Source organism: Schistocerca serialis, chromosome 1 (genome assembly GCF_023864345.2).
Source record: "Schistocerca serialis cubense isolate TAMUIC-IGC-003099 chromosome 1, iqSchSeri2.2, whole genome shotgun sequence".
NCBI classification, from domain to species: Eukaryota; Metazoa; Arthropoda; class Insecta; order Orthoptera; family Acrididae; genus Schistocerca; species Schistocerca serialis.
In genome coordinates this window covers 447,544,916-447,556,718 of record NC_064638.1, presented here as the reverse complement: position 1 = coordinate 447,556,718, position 11,803 = coordinate 447,544,916, and the positions used below count along the sequence as shown (strand labels likewise).

Sequence of the window (11,803 nt, the reverse complement as noted above, 5' to 3'; positions counted from 1 at the left end):
CATATGAACACGCCCTTCACCTCAGGTCAGACGATACCTAGACTCGTCTGTGAATAACACGAAGTTAGCAGTTGACATGGGAATGGCAGAACTTGAAGGCCAGCTGCAAGATATTTCCGCGTCAAGCAGGGTACTCGAACAGAACGTCTGGGTCGTGAGGTCCTTTCTCGTAACCTGTTCATTACACTAAGATAGGACACAGCGACTCGGTGGCCCTTCTGAGATCGTCTTGCAGCCCTCTAGCGGTATCTACGAGGCTGCGACGCAGACATGGCCAGATACCGGTCTTCACGTGGGCGACCTTGTCCAACTCACTTTGTGTACTGACCTGTCTCTTGTAGCTCTCCTGTCCAGAACCTGTGGATGACACATGGAGAGGCATTGGCATCTGGAGCAACACGACCGGAAGTCCATCCTGTTTGCGCCAAATAGGCCGCCCTTGCTAACTGCACTGCAATAAGACGTCGCACTGCATGTGCACATGACAATTGAGGTCTGTGTACGTCACTAGAAAACACTGGAACACCGGTCCTCACTTCCTTCTGAGGCGCCAACGCACTGTAATCCATAACACAGCCAATAGATGGTAAATGATTTTAAATGTTGTCTACATTGAAAGTGAAGATCTCAAGCACTGCCATAAGTCCCCACTTACCGCCTGTATAAAAATAGATTTGTTTCACAAAATTCTATGTCTTACTTGAATAAAGGTAGCTACCTGGGGTGAGTTTTCACTTACACATCGACAGGAAAAGTTTATCTTGGCGCCGCTTCATGTTGTTGAAACTTGAGGTCTCCATGGCGGAGATAAATCGCTCGATTGGCTACGGGAATCACGTACCGGAGATGATGGAGATCTGCATTTCTTCACAACTGCGAGAACATGCCGACAATTTATTTTTTTCAACAGGACGGAGTGCCGCAGCACCGGCACTGCACGCAAGAGCATTTCTTGGCAAAGATCTGCCTCGACAACAGGTCAGCTGTAAAGGTCGTACGGATCTCAAATTGCACAAGTGACTTCCCAGGTCACCTGACCTCACTGGATGTGATTCTTCTTCTTTTCGGGCGTACACCCCCTTCCAATAATTTTGGATGTTTCGCGACGCTGCAAAGCAACATAAATGAGTGTAGAAACTCCAGAAAAGTTCACAAAAGTATGGGATGAATTTGACTACCATGTAGATGTTTGGCGCATGTCCAGTGGAGAGCACATTGGTCAAAGGTAAATGAGAACTTTTATTCTAAACGTAATTGTAAAAAGTACCCTCAGGTCAAATGTACGTACATATGGAAGATACACTTTTGTGGAATCGGATGGTTCTTTTGAAAATATAAACTCTCTAGTCTATGCGTAAGTTGAAAGTTCGGAAGTTTCTATCTTCATTCATGTAGAAGGTACAGTCTTATGAAATCTGATGAATCTTTTTGAATCACCCTGTAGACTAGTGTCTTCAGAAACATCTAAATTTTGAAACGTACCGCTTGGAACGTAAATGTTCTGAGTCTTGGAAACAAACCCACGGAAGATGGCTGAAGCAAGAAAAGCAACAGATGCGCACTGGTGCGAGATAATAAAGCTTCCTTAAGCAAACTAGCCCTGCTGGAATTAAATGCTGACATTTTATTGATGGATAGGTTCTTAAAATTTCCCAACTGTTGTAAGAATTACAGGGAAGTGAAATGTCAACTTTGCGGAAATCTTGAAAGAATATATTGGTCCGATTGGAATGTGACGTTGCAGAACCATATTAAAAATAATGTGGACAGAAAAACTAGAAAGTGAAGACATACTTCAAAAAAGATAGGTCAGCAAATAAATCTACTAAAAACTTGCATGAGAAGAAGCAGCTATCCTAGGGCCTTTAGAAATAGTTGTCTTGCTATTGGAAGGAGCAGTAGAAGAGGAAACCTTAGAGAGAAAGAAAGATTTAAATATGTAATCAAATTCTCGACGGCATTGTGTGTATTTGGTGTGCACAGATAACAAGATCAGCACAAGAAAGGAAATAGTCAATAGATAGATGATGTAACCAACACCACCTTTTCTATAGAATAATCTTAAGATGGACGAGAGGTCGACAGATTACTACACTCAAGAAATATAGTAATTTTTTTTCATCCTCAGTTTTAACACACGTGCTGGTCGTTTTTTGTAAGCGACTGCCATAAGAAAATGTCCACTGTGGAAGCTAAAACAGGATGTTGACGACACTGAAGTGGCGTTACAGACAGCATGTGTCATGCCTATGCATCTTTCGTAGCACCACTGAAATAAAAGCTGACAGCAGAGGACTGCGAAGCTGTTTCGCAGTCTGAACTGCAACTCACAGATGCGAAGGAACGTAAATCTAAATCTTTTCAGTATAATACCTTCTATGATCTAAGGACTATAGCATTTAGCTAACAAGAGTGTTTTCAGTTATTTGACACACATCACGAACAGTACGAATGTTTACAAATTTGAGTTCTACAACTTTTCATTGTAGAAGTATAGTTACCGGTAGAGCAGAGTGAAGTATTGTAAGATATTACAGTATTAAAAAATGATAGTTATTAGCACCTTTTCCGTGCTCATTGTTTCAACACACTTCTAGAGAATAAATAAATAAAGTTGCATCCGTCAGGTGCCTGTGGCGTATTGTCCCAGTTGCGCGACTAGGTTCGTCATTTCCTGTCAGAAAGGTCACAATTCGCAGTAATGGACGGGAAGTCCGTGAAAAGGAATTATATCTGCGGCTGGGTTCGCCAAGGAAGTAGTGTAGCCCCTCTGCTGATCTTAATTTATGCAAACGATTTAGGAGACAATTGAGCAGCACTCTCAGTCAATGCTGCCGTTTACCGTCGACTGAAGTGATCAGAAGATCAAAACAAATTGCAAAATGGTTTATACAAGATCTCTGTCTGGTGTGAAAAGTGGTAATTGAGCTCCAAAAAGAAAAATTGCGAGGTCTTCCACATGAGTACTTTAAAAAATCCATTACATTTCGGTTACACGATGAATTACACAAATTTAAAGGTTGTCGCTTCAATCGTATACTTGAGGATTAGAATCACGAACATGTTCACTTGAAGCCATCGCATAGAAAATGTTGTGAGAAAGGCGAGAAAAGATTGCGTTTTATCGCCAGAACACTTTGAAGATGCAAACACTGTGGCATAGAGACTGTCTACACTAGGTTTTTTCCGTCAACTTCTGTGTATCCGCTGCGTGGCATGGGATCCTTACCAGATGGAAATGACGGAGGGATTTGGAAAAGCTCATGGAAGCGTGGTTCGTTCCGTGTTATCGCAAAGTAATGGAGAGTGTGTCACTGATATGATACGGAAACTGGGGTCGCAATAATTAAGACAATGGCATTTTTCGTAGCGGCGAGAAATTTCAATCTCCAATTTTCTCCGAATGTGAAAATATATTGTTTACTCCCACCTAAATAGGGGGAAATGAGTATCCTAGCAAAATAAGAGAAATCAGAGTCCGCCCGAAACAATTTAGGTCTTCATTTTTCCCACGTGCTATTCGAGAGCGGAACGGTAAAGAAATAGTCTGGAAGTGGTTGTATGAACCCTCCGCCAAACATTTAAGTGTGAATTGAAGAATTGGAAGTGGTTGTATGAACCCTCCGCCAAACATTTAAGTGTGAATTGAAGAATTGTCATTCACATGTAGATGTAGACGTAAGGTCTTGCATAATGATCCCTCTGCTCGGGTAGGACAGTGTTTCAAGTATCCTCTGGCTGCTATTAAAAGTGGGGACTTGCCTAAAATTTCCAGTCAGGACCATAATACCAAATAACAACATTATTTTATTGTTTCTGCAACGTGAAATTAAGCAAGGTTCTTTGCTTAACCACAACTGGCATGATTAGAGCTACATGTAAATTCATAGGACAGATGGGGAATTCCACATCCACTAGACAGAGCGGGGCCGTACTTACTTTCTTATAACACGGATATACACTGCCGTTGAGAAAATTGCAACACTCTCAACGACAAAGTCATTTTATCAATAGTGAAGTGACATGTAGTTCAACATTGTAAGAATTCAGCATTGTAATTGATTACAAATTCCTACAAAATGAAACACACATTACAGTAAAGGGTGCCCGCCCAGTCACAGCAATACACAGTGTACTCCTCTTTGGGGACAATGCAGGCATGTATTCTCGCATGCAAACGACCATACAGATGATGAATATCATCCGGCAACAGATTGTCCCAAGTGTCTTGCACGTTTTGTTGCAATTCGGCAGTGGTTCTTGCAGGCGCCTAAGGATGATTAGGTTCGCAGTTTATCATGTCCATGCATGTTCAGCTGGTGAGGGTCTGGTTATGTAGCTACACAGGATGGTTGTTGTACACTACGGCAGTGTGGTCGTTGTACACTACGACGAGAGCGCTGCATTGCAACAACCGTATGTGGACATGAATTATTCTCTTGAAAATGCACACCGCCACCCTGTCGGAGAAATACCAAAAGACACGGGAAAAACAGCCCATAAGACGTAGCATGGCGCTGGTCACTCTACCCTGCAGAAACACCATGGAGCTTGGAGTGGTACCTGCGTGTCGTAGGCCAGTGCACTTTGTAATAGGTAGCTCACCTGGTCTATGCCATAGACATGAGCGTCCATCACTCGAGTACAGAAAGAACCCAGTCCAATTACTGAAAACTCTCATGACACCAGAGCAGCCAAGCTTGGTGGTGACTTGGCCAGAGGCACTGGTGATCTTAATCCTGCTGCAAGCATGCAGTTCCTGATGGTACCTGACGACACAGGGGCTACAATGTGCTCGGATTTTCTTCCTGGACCGTATTCGGTCGGCCATCACTGCTCGTATAACTCGTCGAACTTGATGTGCGTCTGCAATACACAGATGTGAAGAATCTAGTCTACAGGTGTGGTAACGTTCCACAGACCGCTGTTGAAAGCAGCGACACTCCACCGGTACATGGAGCCCAGCATATGCAGCAGTCCATCCAGCTTCGCTCAGGCCCACAATGGGACCCGGTTCAAATGGCTGGAGCCGTTCAACAGGAGTACGTACTCATCAGTTGGGCCTGGTTGTATCCTAGAATGTGTGTTGTAAACACTGTTCACCTGTAAACTCAGCACAGTTACTGCCTGCAGAATCAAAACAGAGGGAGCACAGGCCCTTCTGACAGCCAATGAATGTGACAAGTCAATCACTAACACTACAACCCCTCAGGATGCACATATTATACCCTGGTGTCACTGAATGAAGTCCTTCACTGTGTTGCATTTTTTTCCAGCAGTGTGTTAAGGTCTTCAAAGGTATATACAAGTGCTTAAATCATCAAATACGAGAACAAATCCAACAAATAGTGCTTGGATAATTGAATTAAAAACAATTCACGGATAACAAGAAGTATTTGAGAGTGACGTGAGCGAGAGAGAGAGAGATTGGTGAATAATGATTTAACGGCTCTAGAATATTCTGGCATTACCTGTACGGCAGCATGGTTGATCTCGAGGCTAAATGGCGACAGAACATTCGCCATACCATCGTTAAATTTCCCAATACGCTACAACGACGTATTGTTGTAATTATAGTTTTGAGACCCTGCGTATACACAGAACATACAATTAGTGGCATATTTAAAGCCCATGTACGTGCAAGTGAAACGTGATTTCACGATCATCACCTTACGAGACAGCAATGTTATCGTTGTCCCAATGCAGCCCTATAGGATCCTTCCTTTAACACAGCATTTGTGAAGCTTTTATAAACAATGAAAGTTATGTCACACTCACAACCACATTCACAACTTTCAGTACGGAGTTTCTTTCGAATGTTCGTAAATGCAAATATGTATTCCATACCGAGCTGTCAATATCTGAAAGCATGGCTGTCTTTGATATGAACAGTAGGTGCCTTGAATGAACACTCTAGTGGAGCGGCAGCATGGTCTTGTGAGAGCGTTAAGTGTGACTGGACAAAGCAGGAGTCTAGTTGGATGCTAGTGTAGTCTCCACGGCCAACGGCCTTACCGCAGTGGTAACACCGGTTCCCATCACATCACCAAAGTTAAGTGCTGTCGGTCTTGGCTAGGATTTGGATGGGTCACCGTCCGGATCTGCCGAGTGCTGTTGACAAGCGGGGTGCAGTCAGCCCTTGTGAGGCCAGTTGAGAAGCTACTTGACTGAGAAATAGCGGCACCTGTCATGAAAACTGACAGTGGGCAGGAGAGTGTGTTATTCACATGCCCCTCCGTATCTGCATCTGGTGATGCCTAAGGGGTAAGGGTGAGACGGCGGCCGGTCGGTACCGCTGAGCCTTCATGGCCTGTTCGGACTCTTTTTTTTAGCCTAAAGGTGCGGCAGTCCAGGCGCTGACTCTGGTATCCAGTCGAGCGTACAGATGGCCAACACTGTCCTGGGATATGTTACCCCACACCTGCTCGACTTGTTCACGTAGTTCTGCAAGAGTTGTTGGCTGAAAAGTCACAAGAATAACTTCTCGTCCCATTGTATCCCACATAAACTCGGCTGGAGACAAGAAAGAGGATCGGGCTGGCCAGGGAAGTTGCTGCACGTCATGCAGAGGGCGTTGAGTTTCACTGGCACTGTGTGTGTGTGTGTATGTGTGTGTGTGTGTTTGGGAGGGAGCATTATCTTGTTGGAACAGCACATCGCCTCCCCGTTGCAAGAAAGGCAAAAAAAACGTTTAACAGGTACCGAGAGCTGGTTAGCACCCCCTCCAGAGACACCAAAGGTGAACGAGGGATGGGGCCAGTGTGTCTTGAGCGAATGCACTCTATGAGATAGCGCCCGCCACTTCAACGTCCTACGCGCAAACGACCATCACTTGCATGCAAGCAGAATCTTCTTTCTTCGCAGAAGACCACAGCGCACCATTCCATCTTTCAAGTGATTGTCTGACGGCATCACCTCCCGTGCACGTTGATGCTGTGGCGTGGGTGGAAGACGGGCTAGAGTTGTGCGTGCCCATAGTCTCGCTGCTAATAGCCGGTTCACAACAGTTCGTGTTGACACGTCTGCGCTCACAAGCCCCTTATCTGTGCCGTGGTAACTGTACGAAACCTCGTACCTCCGGAGCCTCGTCTACGGATGTGAAAATGTTCACATGACCACTTATACCTGCATTGTTCCACAACTGACGCAGGACGTCCAACTAGTGTGGCAGTGCTTCCAAAGGATCATCCCGCCACTCAGACCGCAATTTGACCCCTTTTAAATTCACTCAGTTGGATGCAGGGAACACGAGTGACTTCCGTGGCGTGCTTGCCTGCTTGCTTCATACGTTTTCACCAACTGAGCTGTCTGTCTATGAGCATTTCCTATTAAAGGCTAGACATAGAAGGTGCTCCGGTTGCTTACCACTACACTGTCTACTGGCGGATGAAACTGAAAGTATTTCAGTACATCTACCATCCCCTGCGTGGCACATGCCGTCACTGGATCAAAATCGGGGTCGTCTTTCCAGGCATTTTTTTTTTTCAGCAGTGTAGTTAAGTAAGATACGAGTATATCACTCGCAAACATCATGCTATAAATGTGTGCCTAATTTCTGGTTTGTTTTACAAGCCTTAGCATAGACATATTGACATTATTTTGAAAAAAATAGTGAATGCTTCCTGTATTGAGATGTTACATTCATGTCTTTGTAAGATGGGTGACTTTCGAAGCACAGTAGAGAATCGGGTCCCCGTCAATCCCCCTGAATATTAGGTCATTTGAACTCATCACATTCCCGTTTAATCAGCTTATTTCAATATTTGCAGTAGCACATAGATTGTCTTTTGTCCATCCACTTAATGAGTAGTGTTTACAAGCGTTACGTTGTGTGCGTCACGGTGGCGTAACTATACTTCAAGTGCAATATTACATATTTTTCTACTCAAAGTCTCTAAAATTATTTATAATCGCTTCACATTATTTAAAAGTTTGTTCTCCTGTCAGCTGAGCTGCAGTTGTAGTCGATATCTATCTATTCCATTTGATGTTCATTCTGTCTTAAGCAAACATTAACAATTTTCCTTGAAATGTGACAGACATTTTGCATGCCTTCTGCATTTAATTTTAGATTGCTTATGTAATTAGATGATGATAATAGTGGGGATTACATTGAGAATGTTTTATTGAAGATGAAAATTTTGGACGACAATGACTGGTAGTACGGTGCTCTATGTAGCTTCATTTCCCTTCTTTAACATGGTGATGGACTCACTGGTTTCTGAATGCTTTTGAGTGCTTGAGAAGAACAGAGAACACTGTGGAAAACGATAATGCTGGGAGTGGAGACCGGAGGCTCAGGTGTACTTTGTGGAACTGGGGGACTGCCGAGGCGGCCCAGGTGGTAGCGAACCGTTCTCCACTTTACAATCTTACTCAACCTATTGCAGTGGAGGATACATATAGGAGGCGCACGCTCCCCCGTTGCAGGGCCGCCCGAATTGTCACCCGCGCCGCCCCGCCAGGCATCCCGCACGCTATTCGTTCGTTTCTTTCGTCAGTCGACTCGACTGAATCGAGTTATCGAGTAGTTGTACATTCCTATGTAGCACGCGCGTTCGCGTCATCGTATTTTATACGTTTCTGTCTGGTCCTCATCATTTCATCATCATCATCTTCATTCCGTGACAGTGAATAGATTATACGGTGTACAAAACTGAACTGTAATAAAATTGGGACGTTGTACAGGCGCTGATGATTGGGCGGTTGAGCGCCCCACAAACCAAACATCGTCATCATACCAACGAGAAAAATCGCTGTCATTTTAGTGATCTCGATACGTATTTGCTTGTCTACCTGCATCTATTGCTGTAGTAGAAAGAAGTTTTACAACACTGCGGCTTACAAAGACATGGCTGAGGTCGACAATGAAGGAGGAATGACTTAATGTCTTAGCTCTGTTGAATACTCACCCTGACATTGATTGTCCCATCGACAAAGTAGTTAACCTATTTACCAGTAAGAATAGGCGTATACAATTCATAATTTAAGGAAGAGAACTACAATTGTAACTTTTTATATAAGATGGTACTGTCTTGTATATGTATATAATCATTTTAAATAAAGCTTTCTTAAACTCTTCATGTGACTTGATTATTTTTTATTACGGTAGAAGCAACGGTAGCTCAAGATATCTTTAGCGCCCCTCCTTGAGGTTTTTCTGCATCCGCTACTGGCCTAGAGTTCACCAGGAAGCGGAGAGATGCCACGAGTAGTATGTGCGGGTCGCTTCCTCATGTTTCGTGGACTGCCTTTGTAGGCAGCCACTTTAGGAAACACGAGCTCCAGAAAATACTGTGCAGCCTCGTGAGCCGTCATTCCTAATTCCAGAGAACTTCTTATGCGTAGGCTAGTGCCATTGGTGTGAAAACTCGCGATTGATACATTAGAACATGACGTTGCGAGCACAAGACTGGAACAGACGTTAGTGCGTTTTAAATTAGTTGCGATATACGATGGTTCAGTACGGACCGAGTGGAGGAAAGCGTAGTTGCCAGCGTGTGCTGAACGCGTCAGCATGCGACGATAACACCGGCAGTGCTCGGTGCGTCATCTGTCAGCCGCGTAAGCTGGCCGATCTGCAGTCTTTCTCAAACCATTTTGGACAAACTGTACGGTAATAAACTGAGTCTCGCCCACCTTACAGCTTCATTCGTCAGCTTCATGATGAATTACTTATTATTTCTTTAATGGTCATATTGTATTTCGGTATTAGCTAAACTACTCCGAGAAATTCTTAAAGTTTATAGTGAAAAATATGGATCGCTACGAATAGTTTGGCGTGTATTAGGTCATGTGTTGCTAAATATAAAATTTAGATAACATACTGAACTATTCAGTAAACCTCGAAGGATATCGCTATCTGTCTCCAAAGTCCAGAAAATGGAATATGTATAAAGGTCTATGTCCGAACGCACAAGCCAGTGAAAAATTTTGGAAATTTGTGGTAAGATTTTATGAGACCAAACTGCTGGGGTCATCGGTCCCTAGATTCACACGCTACTTAATCTGACTTAAACTAACTTACGCTAAGGGGAACACGCACACCCATGCCGGAGGGAGGACTCGAACCTCCGACGGGGGCGAGCCGCGTAAACCGTGACAAGGCGCCCTAGACCAGACAGTGCAAAAGCCAGATTGAAATATTCATAAATCCTTCGTATCTCATAAACGGTATGAGCTATCGAAACAAGATTTTGGCAAATGATAGCACTCAAAGACCAGAGTGTTTTGCCATATGGTTAATATGTCAAACTTCCATATCTACCGCAGTATTCAAACAACTGCAGATGTTTTTAACTGAAATAACGTAATTTTCAACGACCATCAGTAGTCTCTGAAACGAAAATTCCTGTAGGTTTCGCAGCATGTAAATGAAGAAGCTGCACATTCATTTTTATACTGGGAATGGCCTTTCTCATAACTAATGATATGTCTCGCTCTCAGTTGCTAGTTTAATAATACCATGTCTTAGGATTCTGTCACTATTTCAACTGCAGTAGAATGTCAGTGGCATCTGTATCTGTAAACTCTGCTGTGGTTAGGCAACAGAAGCAGCTGTTAACAGAGCAACAAGAAAAGTGATGTATTACTCAAAACTCGACACAGCACTTCATGAATTCGTCTCCTTAATCATGTTCTTGGTATGACTGACAACTTGAGACCAGTCCCGTGATGTAACATTTGCAATGACTTCTTTTGTTAGCGTTTCAGCCTCATTGAGCGTAAATTTCTTGTTTTTGCCACATTGCTTTTCATCTAGGCCCATATATTCTCAGTCGGATTTAAATGAGAATGGTATGGAGGAAGCCTGATCAAAACTATGCCCTTTAGCGTTAGCCCGTTCGTCGACGTGTTAGCGTGGAGTTTTTGGCTTGTACAGTAGAAGTATGGTTATTACACGTACAAACAAAGTTGACACTGGGCGCGGTGGCTGCTGAGAGTTACCGTAAAGGCATTTCCTATTTACAGTCGCTCCCATCAGCCACCGCGCTGAGTGTCAGCTTTGTTTGCGCGTGTGATAACTCCTCCTTACACAAGCTAGGGTCAACTTACTTCATCCAATCGAACGTTTCTTTGTACCCAGAGAAAAATAGCCGCTTCTTCCGCTGCATTGTTGGAGCTTTATCCATCATAACCGAGTTGTACTGCGCATTGTCCATTGCTTTGTCGAATTCGGAGGATTGTTTTGCAGATGAACAATATCCCCACAGCCGACCACTTTTATTGCGAATCTCGTGTTCAGACGTACTGCACTGCTATTATTAATGCTGTTCCAACACGAAAATCTCGTTCGCAATACCTAATGACTGTAGAACACTTCAACACCAGAGAATATCACTTTACTACGAGAGCTAATGGGCGTAGGTGTCTCTAAAAGCCAACACCACGTGGTACTGATTATCCACGGTGAGGCAACAGGGGCGCTTTACCAAGCGAACTGCTGCTGGCGTGGTAGGAAAAACCGGCTCGCCATTGGTGTTACCTGGTCAACGGCGTCACGTCCCCAGCGGTGACCCGGACATCAAAAGTTGAACTAATTTTAAATTCATGTGGTAAGGTTCTACGGGACCAAACTACTATGGTCATTGATCCCTACGCTTACACACTAATTAATGTAAATTAAACTAACTCACGCTAAGGGCAACACACACACACACCCACGCCCGCAGGAGGACTCGAACCTCCTACGGGGGCAGCGGCGCGGACCGTGACAAGGCGCCTCAGACCATGAGGCTACTCCGCGCGGCCTAATTTTAAACGCTCTTACAGTAGCAGAGAAGAGTTTTGCTATACGATTGGC

At 44.0% G+C, this 11,803-nt stretch overlaps 1 pseudogene; it reads left to right on the top strand.

Moving 5' to 3' along the window:
• Positions 1–6,001: 6,001 nt before the first annotated feature.
• Positions 6,002–6,120, top strand: LOC126419847 (5S ribosomal RNA; annotated as a pseudogene).
• The last annotated feature ends 5,683 nt before the right edge of the window (positions 6,121–11,803 follow it).